The sequence below is a fragment of the Mchenga conophoros genome, linkage group LG1 (genome assembly GCF_057382185.1).
Source record: "Mchenga conophoros isolate Kocher_MC1m ecotype Shallow Benthic linkage group LG1, M_conophoros_male_GT1.1, whole genome shotgun sequence".
Classification (NCBI taxonomy): domain Eukaryota; kingdom Metazoa; phylum Chordata; class Actinopteri; order Cichliformes; family Cichlidae; genus Mchenga; species Mchenga conophoros.
The window spans coordinates 38688306-38704796 of NC_140526.1; the positions used below are offsets into that span (position 1 = coordinate 38688306).

The 16491-nt window shown below is 40.7% G+C and overlaps 1 protein-coding gene across 2 annotated transcripts in view; it reads right to left on the reverse strand.

Annotated features, from left to right (window-relative positions):
* large2 (LARGE xylosyl- and glucuronyltransferase 2) overlaps window positions 1–16491 on the reverse strand; it is a 140294-nt gene that overhangs the window by 73045 nt on the left and 50758 nt on the right. For both annotated transcript variants that reach the window (XM_085277524.1, XM_085277541.1), the window contains exon 2: window positions 66–166. The gene's annotated coding sequence lies outside the window, so the exon portion shown is untranslated. The remainder of the gene's footprint in view (window positions 1–65; window positions 167–16491) is intronic.

Below are 16491 nucleotides of genomic sequence, written 5' to 3' on the forward strand. Positions count from 1 at the left end.
ACACGCACTCACTGAGGGGGTGTTTTACAGGCAAAAAAATATAATTAATTAAAAAGATTCCTCACCAGATTGGCTAATGTAAATCCCCGTGTGGGGTAAAGTGATGAGAAGTGACGGAGAGGCTCTTCAGTCGAAGTCAACAGGAACCATCCGGGGAAGATCCAGTCTGCAGAAATAAAAATAGCTATGAGATGACAGCAGCTGTATGGCAGGACTGGAACAATTACTAATATTCAGACAATCTTATAAGATACTAAAGAATAATATTTTTTTAACAGAAATGAACAGAAAGAGTGAAGATTTCCTCTGAGCTGCTCAACCAAAAGCATCTGAATATCAAACAGCAAAAGCTACAGACTGAGCTGTCAATCACGCAGCAGACAGAGCTTCTCATTACTGTCATTGCTCAAGTTGAAATTCACAAGGTTTTTCGGTTGCCAGCGCTCTGAAACCATGTCTCCTCTGTCGATCAACCTGCACAGGAGTGTGAGGTTGTCTATTTCTTTAATTTGAGGCTAAATACTACATCACTTCCTGTGCATGCGTGGGTTCAGCAGTGCAGCAGCTCGTCTTTTTAAGCAACAAGGACTCCTGTGCCATTTTAAACATCAAATGCAAAACCTTTTCAAAAAAGTCAATAAATAAGCCATTAGTACTAGTTACATACCCTCTTTCTTTGCCCAAATGACATTAAACTGAATCTTTTTGGATCATTTTTAAGACTTTTCAGTCATTTCTACCTCTCCTTTGCAGTGTTTCTTCCGGTCTACTGAAAGCTCTCCAGAACAAAGAAGACCCTCAGCTGCATGGATTTTTCAAACAGTCTTAGCGATTGTATCTCATTTGCCTGTTTACCACAGAACAAATTATTTTCAGTTGAATATTCTTTATAGGTAATAATTTATATGTAGTCATACTGATGGGATATGGTATTTGATGGAGATCTACGGGTACTGTCATGATACGTTTTCTTTATTTGTAATACATGTAGTGCAGCAATTTTTGTTTGGAAATACTAAACGTTCCTTCCATCCATACATCCGCTACCTTCACATGGTGGAGGGGCTTGTGTGTTCCAGGGATCTCATGTTGCCAGGGGGCTTTTGCTCCCTCGTACAGCCTCCCATGGCAAACTGGTTTCAGGTGATGGACCAGACAAAGAGAGGATTCAAAAACCCCTGTGAGTATAAGATCTAGGGAACAATTCACCCTGCCCAGGATAGGGTTACCAGGGCCCCACCCTGGAACCAGGCCCAGGGAGGGTGCCCGAGGGCGAGCGCCTGGAGACCATGGGACATGGGGCTACTACCTGTAGGGTGGGCCCATGCGGCGGCCGGGGTCAGAGACCCTGTTGGGCCAATCACCAGCTACCGAGACTAACGATTGGAAAATGGAATGTCACCTCTCTGGTGGGGAAGGACCCGATCCACCGCATGAGGTTGAGAGGTACCAGCTCAACGCAAAGGGCTCCAGAACCCTGGAGAGGAGCTGGACTCCCTTAGTCTAGAGTTGCCCTTGGCGAGAGGCGGCAGGCTGAGGTAGGAATCTTAGTATCCCCTCGCCTTGCTGCCTGTACGTTGGAGTTTTTCCAGTGGACAAGAGCGTTTGTTCCCTGCGCCTTTGGGTCGGGGAACATGTCCTGACTGTCGTCTGCACCATAAGACCTGCATTCTCTTAAATGGCCACCAGGGAGCAATAGCTGTAGCTGCAAAAGTGCCCAGACCTCTCTAAACATTTATGGTTTCAGTTACTTGTTTTGGATTACACTGATTTTAACTGCCATAAATGTAAATTATGTCAGTTTGTTTAATTTATTGTGTTCATTTATGTTATTTATTTTCTTTATTTATTGTTGTTCCTTTTGGGGTAGGAACTAAGGTTCATTCTGTGTTGCACACAGGCCTTTTTAAGTGACGTAAAGGGAAGTAAAAAGCATGTGCAAAGAAGCTAAGTTAATAAGTTAACTAAGGCAGAAGAAGGAATAAATAAGCAGTTTAAAGTAAAAGAAAGCTGCAAAGAAGAAGAAATTGGGAATTATTTTTGTTAAGTTTTGTTCCTGAAGCGGACTCATTCCCTCACGGTTACGTGCAGCCAGCGAGGTACGTTAACTGTGTTTGTTTATCGCGTATTTGTTAACTTGGGTTTAAATGTTTATTTGTAATATTTATGTTGGTCATTCTGTACTTTTATGTAATAACAGTTTGACGGTGGATTTTATGGTGTTTCTGAGGAGAAGTTTGACGGAAGAATAAATCCATCAGTGAATGAAGAACCGTGGTGTCGTGTATTAACTGGAGGGAGTGATACTGATTAAAATGCAAACAGATTTTTTCCCCCCTCAGTGTCATAGAATAAGATTCGGAAATAAACAATTGGCTAATGACTTCGAATTCCTTTAGCCAATGAGCTTGTGTTTTCAGTCTGATCCAATCACAAAGGTGACATGAGTGATGTCACAGTAGCCACCGGACCTTTTATACTGTGGAAGTGGGATGGCTGTCTTAGACTAGCTCTGAAGCTACTTTGAAGTTGCTAATGCAAGAGTAGAAGATGACCAGCATTATTCTTGGCCTTGGCCCAAATAACTACATTCTCAAATAAATTAAGCACTTAATAATGGGCCAAAACAAAAATAAGCAAGCAACAATAAAACCACAACGACTTAAAAAAAATGTAAAAAATGAATGTAAATGCATTTTAGGATATCATTTTCCTTAAATTTTTATTTCAGACTTTTTGATCTTTTTGAACTGTATCCATCGTTGCCTTTTCCATAAAGAATGCCTGATGAAAAAGCTCAGGAGCACTGGAATGGATCAATGGTGCCTTCCAATCAGACTGATTTACTGAGATAAAAACATCACGGGTTATTGTTGTGAGGGGTGTTGTGTAAAACGTGACTCCAAGTCTGTGGGCAGGGCTTACAACGGTTGACTTTCGGGAAGGGAACACTGTGGGGTGAAGCTCTGGAGGGAAACAGGGGGACAGAGAAGCAGACGGCAGGAGTGAAAAAAGAAGAGGGAAAAGAATTAACATACACAAAAAAATCTTGTCTTTCTTTTGTCCTCCCTGGCATTGCCTGGGCTCCATCCAGACGGCAGCTCCTCTCTTCTGTTGTATAGAACAGAGGGAGGCGACACGACGCCTGTCAAAAATCCGAGAAATTCTGCCCCGGAGCCCGATCTTAGCCAGAGCCTGTGACAAACAGTCTCCTCGCATGCCGACAGTCTAATCTGCACCAGCATCAACGAGGATGTGGGGGGGCTAGGATCATCCTGAACCACAGGAGGTCCCACACTGTTTTTACTGCAGCTGATAGCTGGAGTGATGCTGTTGTTTGTGTGCTAACAGCCCGTCTGATGGCTCCAGGAGCACAGCCAGATTGGCTCTTAGTGTGAAACAACAGCAGCCATTAAAGCTCCTCCATACGGCCTGGGGCGAGAGGAGCAGGAGGAGGGGGCCATCTACCCCAGACTGAGTCCAGCCCAGTGTGAGAAGGAGCTTGTCTTTTTGTTTTAGTTGGTAGTAAACACAATCAAGGGATTCAGCTTAGTTTGCATGGCCTTAGCTAATCTGATTATTTGATTCTTCTTACAGCAATGAAGATATTTCTGGAAAGAGAAAATGTGCTCTTCTTCCCCACGGCCGAGGCTTAGCAGAGTTTAGCACATGCAAACGCACCGTGGTGCATACTCTCTGTGTGAGTGCACAGACACGGGGGGAGGATCACTGCTCTTATCTGTCACGTGCCAATCTTAAATCCCCAGACACAGACACAGACATTGGGGGGCAGGTAAATTTCCACTGTAGGCATGCCTCAGGGGTCCCCCCACCTGCTGTATAAAAATAGCTGTTGGGTGATTTCTGACCCCTGCATGCGAGAACACACAGAATGCCAGAAATACACATCTTCAGCTTTTTAACATGGACAGTTTGTCATTTTTCAAGTAAACTCAATGTAATTTTTGACTTGACAAAAACTTAAATGCTCATTTAGGCTTTAGGGGAAAAGAAACAAACCATGGCAGTTTCTTAAAACAAATCATTAACAAGTAAGTCAGATGTGTGTTGTACCAGCCTCGAGTACATCTATAAAAAATGCACAAGTTAAGTGAGGCCTTTAAATAAAAACAGACGGAATTTCTATGGAGGCAGCACAATTGATCATTTAAACAAGAGTTTCACAACTTTTTAAAATAAAAAACAACAAATGCATTCAAGATCAAATAAAATGGCTGTAACAACAAAACTAAAATAAATACAGTGGAAGTGAAGGATATGGATTTATATTATTCGCCCAGTTCATTTGCACTCATGTCACAACAGTCCCCCGCTATAGTCTCCATTCTCTTGTACTGAAACTACTAAATATCAGAGCAGATTTCGGTCATTTTAACTCACCTGTCCTAAGTTTACAGTCAAGTCACAAACTACTAAAAACACACAAGGAAACACTGATGCAATACCAGACATGGAAAAACCCCAAGCTGCTGACGGTGTCTTCTGTGTTATGTCTCTCTCTAACTAACAACCATAGACTATTTAAGAGATGGATGGCCGTCACTGTGGCGTGACACACTGGCTAGTGGGCGGCTATTTTAAAGCCTCAGGTTTGGCATTGTTTTTTTTCACAAGACTGGACATGCTGGGTGAGGGGTGGACCTGAATTATAACTCCAGGAACATTGTATGACTATAATAGCAGTACTTTGTCAATCACAAAATAACCTCATCCTAAAGCACTCCCTGTTCTATTGTCCATTAGACTATAATGGGAGCATCATTTACCAAATGAACATCATCTTACTGAAGTATTAAAGAGAACTTGAAACTTCTGACTCAGGCTATAAAGTCATTAGAAGAAATGTTTACAGAGGCCATAAATCATGCGACAAATAGGGTCATTTTCCCCATTTACGGCATTCATTGGGTTCATATTGTGTATCCGGAGGTTAAATCCATCCTTTATATATGGTGCCACCCCTCCTTTTTTTCTTTAACTGAGAAATTAAGACCCAGTATTCAGACTTTCTTTCCATTTTCAGCGAGGTCTGGTGCTAAATAACAAGGTCAAGTAAGGATAATGGCTAGGGCACATTTCACATCAGGGACTTGTTCAGCGCAACCAATCCAATGTAGCAGATTTAAGAGTAGCTAGAAAGGTACAATAAACAGTAATGACCCAAAAGGTTGATTCTGTTCATCTGGATGTGCAGTCAGTCTCAGCAGACTGCACGTTTCCCAACCTTATCTGGGTATGTATCACACAAATCTAACTCTCTACTTCCACTGAAACCACTTCTTTTTCCCAATTCTGTATTTTTCAGGCCAGAACACGTGGAGGCAACATTAAAAATGTAAACTGAAGTGACTTAATTGCTGACACAAACAGACACGAGTCACACCACACTGAAGCCAATTTACAGCCTTTTAATTTTTTCCCTTGCTACACAGTCTTTGATGTGTGAAACTGTGATCACAGCACAGCTGCAGCGGTTTCAAATTCTACAAAATGACAATGATCTGCAAAATCTCAACAGTGAACTGACTGGAGTCAGCCGAGCTAATTTGCCTGAACAGTGGTCAAGTCAAAGCCCTTATACAGTCACTGTCACTTTGTTAGGTACACCTGTTTGACTGCTTGTTAACACAAATATCTAATCAATCAGTAACATGGTAGCAATTCATGTAACTCTGAATTTGGGATGGTTGTTGGTGCCGGATGTGTTGGTGTCGGAGTATTTCAGAAACTGCTGATCTACTAAGATTTTCCCCACACAGCCATCTCTATGGTATACAGCAGGGGTGTCAAATATGGCATAATCAGCCCAGCAAAGACTCTAATCTGGCCCACTAGAAGGACAAAGGACAACATACATTTTTAAAGTTTAAGTATTTTTTGGCAAGCTTTTTTTTTTTTTTCAAAAAACAAGAAAAACAAAAACGGAAAAACTATTCTTTTTCAAGAGGATTCATGCTAAACTAAACGAACAATTACAAAAAAATTAAATGACAAAAATTTGGTGACCATAGTCACCACATGTATGATTCTATGATTCACGTACGGATGCACCCGACAAGTCTGCAGCAACTGTGTGACGCTATCCTGATACGGATCAATGTCGTCGAGGAATTTGAACATAACGCTGTGCTTGAAGGGAGTGTCAGAAGACAGAACGCATCTATGTTTCTGCTTTGGCTGCTCTTCATGGCTGTACAGATTCTTTTTGAGCTAATGCAAAATAAATGAATTCGCTAATTTCATTCAATTCACAATATTAACAGTATTGTATTTAATACCCAGCTGGATGCAATTCCCCGGGTCGCAAAAAAAACCAAATCCAGCTGTATAGAACGACTTTTAGCTCTCTATTTTATGACCTGCATGAACATATCTCTGATGATTTTTCTGGGCTAGAATCTCTAGTTTCGAGTCATACTGCATAAAACATGGAAATCATTTTATAAATGGTACTAACCCATATGGAAAAGATATATATAAATCTTATAAAGTTTGTATCTGTCTTGTGTGAAACTTGTATGAAAAGCATATAAATGTGAAAACAGATATAAGATCCCTTGAAAAATTATATAATGAAACTTGTATGTTTTGGATACTTACTAAAACAATGTATGAAAGTAATGCGAAAGTGGCCACTTTCATGAGTAATCACATATAAGTTTTTACTATTTCTTTTCTGTATGGGAATTTAAGTAATAATGGAAGATAAACCAGGGTAAATTGAGTCAAACATGCAATTATATTTCTAGGTGATTAATAAAGAAAAGGTAAAAATAGGCACAGCAGGATAAAATTTGCCCCATCACCATTTTTAACTGCCCCCTCAGCCACTTCCCCGTAGTGCTGGTCCTGCCTGAACATCTGCTGTAGTCCACACTTTTTGCTCTGCTCTTTGCAGAAACAGCGGCTAACGAAACCCTGGTTGTTTTGCTGTTTCTGGAAAGCTCAAGAAGGAAATGCAAGTTAACAGAAGGAAAAACTGCAGCAGTATGAGCAAAAAAACAATATTGACTTGCTTGTGCTTCCTGAAAGCATCGAGTTAAATGAGTTAAAGAATTCAAGATAAGAATAGTCTTCATCTGTCCCAGACTTACTGCCATTTATCTAAATGATCTCATTTAAAAAAAAAAAACAAAAACAAAAAAAAAAAAAACATACTACTACTAAGCGTCTGCATTTTCTTCATGGTTCAAATTGCCAAAGAAAAGGAAAATCCATGTCAGCTCTGAATCCAGGAGTCCTTGTGTGCCCACAGAAAGAAAGCGGCCAAGCAACAGCCCCACTGAGCCAAAGAATCAGGCCTGGGGGAGTCCAGTTAAGGAGACAACAACGCAAAAAAAAAAGAAAAGAAAAAAAGAAAAGAGGGGGATCGCAGCAGGCTGAGAGTACAACGGGAGACCAGGAAAAAAAAACTGATGGAAGAGGAAAATCTTGGGAGAAGGAAAATCAACTTGGAAGAATATCGCTGACCGAAATGTCCCCAACATCCACTTCCTGGCACGTCTTTGTCAGGACACAATCAAAGAAGAGTGACCGAGGTAATGGTTAGAAAAAAAGTAACTGTGGGAAACCGTAGGTGTCAACTGAAGGCAACCTTTCAAGTGACACAAATCACTTCCGTTTTTGTGCAACAAGCTAGGGCTGCACAGTCCTTGGCAAAACTATAATCACACTCATTTTGTTCAATATTGACAGCGTAATCTTTTGTGATGATTATTTATCGATTTTGGTGTTTAAAAAAAATTAAAACATTTATTGCATTGTTGTGAAAACAGAACAGCGCTTTCTAATTTGTAGAAATCATCATCATTTCGTAAAGCTGTACCAAACCCTAACACGATGAAATAAACACACACTGCTTTCAGTCTTACATTGCACTGAGGTTACGTTCAGCTACTCCCTTATTCACAAGGGTTTGAGGCAGGTAGCGCCACATGTTCGATTTGGCAGATTCTCTCACTGGATGACCTTACGAGAATATTTGATCCTCCTGTGACGGAATACTGTGCTACATTTATATTATACAACCTTTATGGCCACAAACTAATCTCCCGTGTCACGATTTGGAGTGCATTTGATGAGCATGCATTTTAAATATTGCTACTGACTAGCTGCTGCACATGTATCATGTATTAGGGCATATGAAGCTTTGGTGTTGATGAAAATAAATTAAGGGAACTAAAGGGGTAATTTATAGAGAGCTTAAGGGTTTCTTCCTTTTCCATGCTTGCTTCGTAATCTTGATGGTTTTGTCTTTGTGTTGTAAAAAACAATAAACCAGTTTTAAAAGCAACTCACAATGGGATGGATTAAGTTGCAATCAATGTCCTCTGCTACTGGGGGCTCACTTAGTGATGTGAATATGCTGGGTTCTGTTATGCTTCCATATTTTATTGAAACCTTCGACCAGACATGCTTTGCTTACATAAGAGAGATGACCACATTGAATCTGTGGATTGCCGTTATCATAGACAAAATAAAAGATGGATGTAGCTTCTGGCTCTAAAAAGAGTAGACAATACTGAAGCGCCTTAGTTCTTTTTAATGGCCAGCAGGGGGTGACTCCTGTGGTTGCAGAATCCAGCTGTATAGCAGAGTTTGGGAGAATAACTTCCCTTTGATCAGTGATGTCAGTGAACACTTTCCTGATGAGTTAAAGCAGATTCAAGGCATACTGAACAGAACATGTTCTGTCTGTCCGTCTTTCTTTTGGGTGTGCATGCATGAGCGTCTGCTGCATGTGTGGAGAGGAGAATGAGTGTGAGGTTTTCTAAAGGTTTGAACTTTACTTTTTACAGTGGTGATTCACATTTTAGCTCTGTTCACACAACTTTCTTTCACTGGCGTGTTTTTGGTGTTTTTTTCAGCAGCATATAGCACTTAGCTGGGTACGATAGCGGAAATGATATGTGGTTCTGAAGGCTTTTGGAGCCTTTCCTGTCAGTATGGTATTAAAATACCCATTGAATTACTCGGTTGAGAAGTGTTGTTTGGCTGTAGGGGAACTTGTCGAATGTGACAGCATGAAGGCAGGGTCTAGGAGAAATAATGCGGTTGTCATGTTTCTGGATTCTATAGACAAGGTGAATAGCCTAGTTGAGAGGGGAGTTGTTTTGTGAAAGATCATCCTGTCCAATTTGCCAACTATTGGTAATGATGTATTGCTGCAGCAGTTGTCACATAATGATCAGCAAAGACAATGCAAATCAGCAAAGTTGAGGCACAAAACTGCTTCGACTGTTCTGCCAGGGCTAAGAGCAGAGGGAGCTCTTGTCTGTTAACGTTTTCAAATTATCTGTGAAATGCATAGAAGACGGAGGAGTTTGTTAATAATTTGCCAAAGGTTTCAGAACAAACCTTTGGCAAATTATTAACAAGGGATGATTCAAGACAATGTTGTCTTGAATCATCCCTCAACTCTAGAAGAACTGCAGGAGGCACTGTTGAGTAGGGGTGGGCGATATAAACGATATACGATAGAAACGATATAAATTTGGCCAACGATAGAGATTTTGACTGTATCACTCTATCGCGATAGCGCATGTTGATGATGTCATCAAGCTGCGCCTGTTTTGGTCGAAAGCATCGCAGTGGCTACAACTATTATCATCTGCACAATATGCCGACAGTCATAGCAAAGAGATGAAGCACTTTTGAAATATGGGGAAAGCCAAAAACTGCGCTTCCTCCACTTCCGTAACATTGATTCATTAATGTTGAATTCTCTCGCAGCTGTTCTATTCCCATGTTGTTGCAGTATATTAACTAACCTCGTATTGTGGATGCATAATCTCAGTTGTTCTCCTGACTGAAGTTTGGCCCGTGTATAGCATCCTGCTATGCGACTGCATTTGTCCCTGACCACCAGAATCCCTCACGTTAACTTTTATCGATTGGGAAAAAAGTTGGCGTTCATCCTCCAGCTTCACTGTGCTAATGTTATGCTAACATAGCTGTGTCGCTAGCAATCACGTAGCACAACATTATATACCAGGTAGTCCAACTTCAGTAACCCTGCAAACATCACTGCTGTTTAGTTTTCTGTCTTCATTTATGTTGGAAGTGGTAGCAGAGCTGAATGTTTATATGGATCATTATTAAGTAAATAAATGTGTTTTTAAAAATCACTCTATTATGGCTTCTACTGGAGATGAAAAAGGAGGTGTGGCTCACAAGCTAAAAGATGGGAGAAACATTTTGGACATAAAGATAAATTTTGTGTGTTTGCGTCTAATCCAGATAGGGTCAGAATTATTAGCCCGCCATAAAAAAAATGTCATTCTTTAAAAGTATTTTGAGGCACCAAAACTAAAGAAAACTTTAACGCAGCCTTTCCAAATATTATAGTTTTATTTCTGATCTTTATATTTTAATCGCACACAGAAACAATATTATTTCACAAAAATCGAATTATTTGACCCCTGATGCTGAAAGTCAGTTGTGTATCTTTTTTGCTGTATAAGAGCCTGTAGTCATGCAGTTTTTAAGTCTCACATGTTTTTAGGCCATTCTTCTTTGACAAATCTCTTAAGATCCTCCAAATTTGATGATCTTCAGGCACAGACCTTGGTCTTCAGTTCACCCAACATATGTTCAAGTCGGGGCTTTGTGCAGGCCATTCAGTTGGAAATGATTCTTACAAAGAGCGATGCATGTTTTGGGTTGGTGTTGTTGGAAGACAAAGAAACGACCCAGACCCAGTTTCACAACCGACTGCTTGAGGTTTTCTTTCAAAATTTTCACATATCAGTTCTTGGTAAATGGTAAATGGGCTGGTTCTTATATAGCGCTTTTCTACTCTCTGAGCACTCAGAGTGCTTTGCACAACTTGTTCATTCACCCAATCACACAAAACACTTTTTCTAAGCTGCTTTCTATCCAACATTCCCACAGACATTCATATGTATGTATTGGAGGGCAACATGGGGTTAGTATGTTGCCCAAGAACATTTGGCATGCAGACTGGGATGGAACCACCAACCTTCGGGTTAGTAGGTGAACACCTGTAGCTCAGGTGTAGGTCTTCGTGATTCCTTCCACCTTGATGGGATTCCCAGTTCCAGTTCCTCAGATCTGACTTGATTTTACACGCTTTGAGCTTTACAAAGTTAATAGGTTTGTCCTCACCTGTAGTCGTCAGTTTGAATCCCATTCTGTTCATTTTTTAACTCTAAACTTGGCAATGGACATTTTGTCTCAGTTTACAACCACATTGTATAACAATGTTAAATGGGCTAGATCCTATATAGCACTTTTCTACTCTGAGCATTCAAAGTACTCAAAGTAATAAACATTTTCATGTTTATTTTGCATCGTTTCAGTGAGTTTCAGCTATCCATAGTTATCAGCTCCCATAGTTTCATGTGCTGCCATTTAATCAGACGATATGTCTTTGTCAGCTGTGAACGCTGCAGATCTCTGTCAAAACCAAGACGACATGTTAGAAATTCAGACCCAAGACTCAGAGATGTTAAGCAGTTTCAAGGAATGTTACGAGATATACAGAGTCTGAGTCACTGGGTCTGGTCATAATAAACAAGCTGATGGAAATGTATGCATCACGTTTTCTCTGTTCTTTCAAGATTGCAATTTTTGGTCTGAAACGTGCTTCGTACCACGTTTCTTTTAAAGTTAAAGTATGTCTAACTTTGATCACTATCCATATGCTTTGCAACAACAAACAAACATCACAAATGCTGCTCCGCCTCTCAGGAGAAATTCTGCATTTTAAGAGCACGTGGTGCATCCAAATGCATCAAGACTCTTGTTCTGTGGGGACAAAAACGTCTCTTTAATTCATCTCTTCCTTGTTAACTCAAGATCAAATGGCACTGCTCTCTCTCACCTGGACACACAGACTAAAGCAATGAAATGCTGCAGGGCTTTTCAAATATTCACAGCATGTTTTTCGGAGAGCACGCACATTCATAGTCAGGTTAGATTTTGGGATGAATTTGGGTTTGGAATCCTTAAATTTTCAGTGCTGCTCAAACTGCCGAGAACGTTGCTGCTGGGTGAAAAACTGGGATGAGCTGAGATAAGAAAGATTTCCAGATGAGTTTGGGGACTTTGGGAGGGATTCTGGCTTTGGTTAGAGATGGGAGAGTGAGGAGGGAAGTCGAGGGGGGTTAAAAGCTTCGACTTTGTTATTCTTCTGCTTGGCATAGAGGACCAAAATAGAGGGAGGGCATCGGACATGTGGCTATCCCTTCACTTTTTAAGGAAACTAATGTTTTTCACTTTCACTGTTTTAATTCGATCCACAACTATGAAAACATAAAAAGCTAAAGGTGCCGTACATGACCAGAGTTCATCCGATTAAACAAAACAGATGTGCCATCCATTAACCTGACTGATCTCTTTATGTATCCAAAATAATCCTTAGGAAGTTGCTGTTATTTTGAATAAAATAAAGAACCATTCTTAGCAATCAGCAGCTGAGATCTGGTTCACACACACCCTGTGACATCCACTCTGCATGCACAATCAACCCATCAGCTCAGTCTCTTGCTGTCCCTGCTGCTGCCTCAGTCGCTTGTGGACTTGGCACAGGATTCTGGAGCGAGCAGCAAAGAATAATGAGGTGATCATGCCATTGCTCCATGCTTCATTACACCCCCATTGGCTCCCAGATCTCCCAGGCCCAGAGAGGCCTTGCTCGGATTTAAGTGTGCATGTTATTAGTCTCCTATGTTAGACACTTCCTTCACCATTCATACTGTGTGATGAGAGAAGTCTGAAGTCACAAGAACTCAGATTTACTGCTGTGTCCTGTCCTCGTATTTTGGGGGTTTCTCTGGGGGGGAGAGAAAAAGAAAGGGATCATTTTAATGCTAGAACCATCAATAATTCTCCAGATTGATACCAAGAGTTTTAGTTCCACAAAAAAAAAAAACCTTTTTCGAGAGATTTTTCTACAAACCCTGAAGAGGCACCTCAATTAATGGTTCTTTGAGGCCTAAGGCCATTAAGGTTGCTAGGGAAGGGTGTATGTTGCCCAACTAACTTTGGTTGCTTTGCTCACCAGCAGATTGCTGCTGTTGTCTGTAGTTTGCAAAAAACATTTGCCATTTTCTTTCCAAACAGTAGTGAAAATTGGAAAAAAGTGAAAATCTAATTGGAAAGGTAGAACATTTACCTTACAGTGGGGCAAAAAAGTATTTAGTCAGCCACCGATTGTGCAAGTTCCCCCACTTAAAATGATGACAGAGGTCAGTAATTTGCACCAGAGGTACACTTCAACTGTGAGAGACAGAATGTGAAAAAAAAAATCCATGAATTCACATGGTAGGATTTGTAAAGAATTTATTCGTAAATTAGGGTGGAAAATAAGTATTTGGTCACCTCAAACAAGGAAAATCTCTGGCTCTCACAGACCTGTAACGTCTTCTGTAAGAAGCTTTTCTGTCCCCCACTCGTTACCTGTATGAATGGCACCTGTTTGAACTCATCATCTGTATAAAAGACACCTGTCCACAGCCTCCAAAGTCAGACTCCAAACTCCGCCATGGCCAAGACCAAAGAGCTTTCGAAGGACACCAGGAAAAGTATTGTAGACCTGCACCAGACTGGGAAGAGTGAATCTACAATAGGCAAGCAGCTTGGTGTGAAAAAATCAACTGTGGGAGCAATCATCAGAAAATGGAAGACATACAAGACCACTGATAATCTCCCTCGATCTGGGGCTCCATGCAAGATCTCATCCCGTGGGGTCAAAATGATCATGAGAACGGTGAGCAAAGATCCCAGAACCACACGGGGGGACCTGGTGAATGACCTGCAGAGAGCTGGGACCAAAGTAAAAAAGGTCACCATCAGTAACACACTACAACGGCAGGGAATCAAATCCCGCAGTGCCAGACGTGTTCCGCTGCTGAAGCCAGTGCATGTCCAGGCCCGTCTGAAGTTTGCCAGAGAGCACATGGATGATACAGCAGAGGATTGGGAGAATGTCATGTGGTCAGATGAAACCAAAGTAGAACTTTTTGGTATAAACTCAACTCGTCGTGTTGGAGGAAGAAGAATACTGAGTTGCATCCCAAGAACACCATACCTACTGTGAAGCATGGGGGTGGAAACATCATGCTATGGGGCTGTTTTTCTGCCAAGGGGACAGGACGACTGATCCGTGTTAAGGACAGAATGAATGGGGCCATGTATCGTGAGATTTTGAGCCAAAACCTCCTTCCATCAGTGAGAACTTTGAAGATGAAACGAGGCTGGGTCTTCCAACATGACAATGATCCAAAACACACCGCCCGGGCAACAAAGGAGTGGCTCCGTAAGAAGCATTTGAAAGTCCTGGAGTGGCCTAGCCAGTCTCCAGACCTCAACCCCATAGAAAATCTGTGGCGGGAGTTGAAAGTCCGTGTTGCTCGGCGACAGCCCCAAAACATCACTGCTCTCGAGAAGATCTGCATGGAGGAATGGGCCAAAATACCAGCTACTGTGTGTGCAAACCTGGTAAAGACCTATAGTAAACGTTTGACCTCTGTTATTGCCAACAAAGGTTATGTTACAAAGTATTGAGTTGTATTTTTGTTATTGACCAAATACTTATTTTCCACCCTGATTTACGAATAAATTCTTTACAAATCCTACCATGTGGATTCATGGATTTTTTTTTGACATTCTGTCTCTCACAGATGAAGTGTACCTCTGGTGCAAATTACTGACCTATGTCATCATTTTAGGTGGGGGAACTTGCACAATCGGTGGCTGACTAAATACTTTTTTGCCCCACTGTAAAAGTAAAGTCATGCCTTCCTGGTGTGCTTCCCTTTGCAACCATTACATTTCCAAAGATGGAACTTTTCCTTTGAAAGTGAAAGGTTACATATGCATCACACTTTTCAGTTTCACTGCTACTTGGCAAAGAGTCTGCATGTGTTTGGGAATGCGGCACATTTCATGACCAGGGCAACGTGTTAGCAACCAAAGCAAACGGAAGGATGTTTTAGTACAACACCATTCTTTGCTACAAACTTCATGCTAGCAATTGAAGTAACCAGTTGGCAAACACTTGCCAACTGGTTGCAGAATACAGAATACAAAAAAGTTGTTTTTTAATATCTGCACCCTCAAATGACTATCAAAAATGTATAAGCTATTAAAATTTAAAATTGATGAATCAATTTCTATCCCAACCATAAAGTGGGAGGGAGATGGATCGACCAATCAAAACTTCTGGACACAAGTATGCTTAAACACTGTCAAAAAATCTGCAACGTACAGCAAATACAAACTATACAGAACAAATGTTGTTCCAAATGGGCCTCAGACTCACACATATGCAACTATTGCAAAGACAACTCTGCTGAGAACTATATGCATGCTATTCTGGCAGAGGATATGTGAGGACCACACGGTTTATTTGCTGTATCTCAACCTCACCCAAGCTGTGAACTTTGTAAACAAAACTGACATAAGTAAACCAGATAAGGAAGTAATTACATCACACATACATACAATACATACAATTTATGGAGCTGATCTTGGAAAAGCAAAATGTGTTTGGCACAAGAGTACACTCAGATCATAACTCTGATTGGAAAAGCTTCCAGACACGACAGGATTTAAAAAGAATCATAATAATAACAATTACATTTCTAATTTTAATGTAAAGCAAACATTTCCTAGTGCTGTATTTAACAGGTGAAAATGAGCTGAATACCATACCATACCAACTTTATTTCTAAAGCACTTTAACATAAAACCAGGGTTTCACAAAGTGCTGTACATGTTAATAGCATACGTAAAGAAAATTAAAATGAGATACGATAAAATAAATAGATACAATAAATTAAAACATGTTAATGAATGACATTATCCACTATGCAATGTGTTCACAGTGAGCAGCTTGCGAACGATAATATTTCTAAAATATGTGTTTTCTGGCTCTTTTGACAGCGTAGAATATAGCAATGTGTAATGAAAACAGGAGAAATAGCACAGGACAGTAAACTGTTAGACGAAGTGCTTCAGGCAACAGACTGCACAAATTTTCAGCCAGGTAACAAACACCTTTTAGTATGCTGGGCTATTCAAACACATAATGTGTGCAGCATAAATTCAGAAATTCACGGTTAGTTTGTTTGCTGCCACCCGAATCCTGTGACCAGAAATATTAAACCACAGGCTGTAAATATAAGAAGGATGTAATCACTGTGACATACTCAGTGTGATATCACCCAGTCGTCGCTGTCATTTTAAGGCTTCTATGTTTGTGTAACAGCTGCGACCATGTTGGGTGTTTGGAGTCAAAACTAGACCAATTTAGAGCCGAGGTTTGAGCCAATGCTACTTAGCTTGATTGAGAAGCTGAATTCTAAAACAGTACAGACACGGATACCTCCTCATGGACTAATAATAATACTATAATAATACTAGAATTCCCTCAACTCTAGCACAAACTTTCTGTAAGGCGAGCATAAATTAGCTACACCTAACTGAAGACCCAACTTGTTTAGT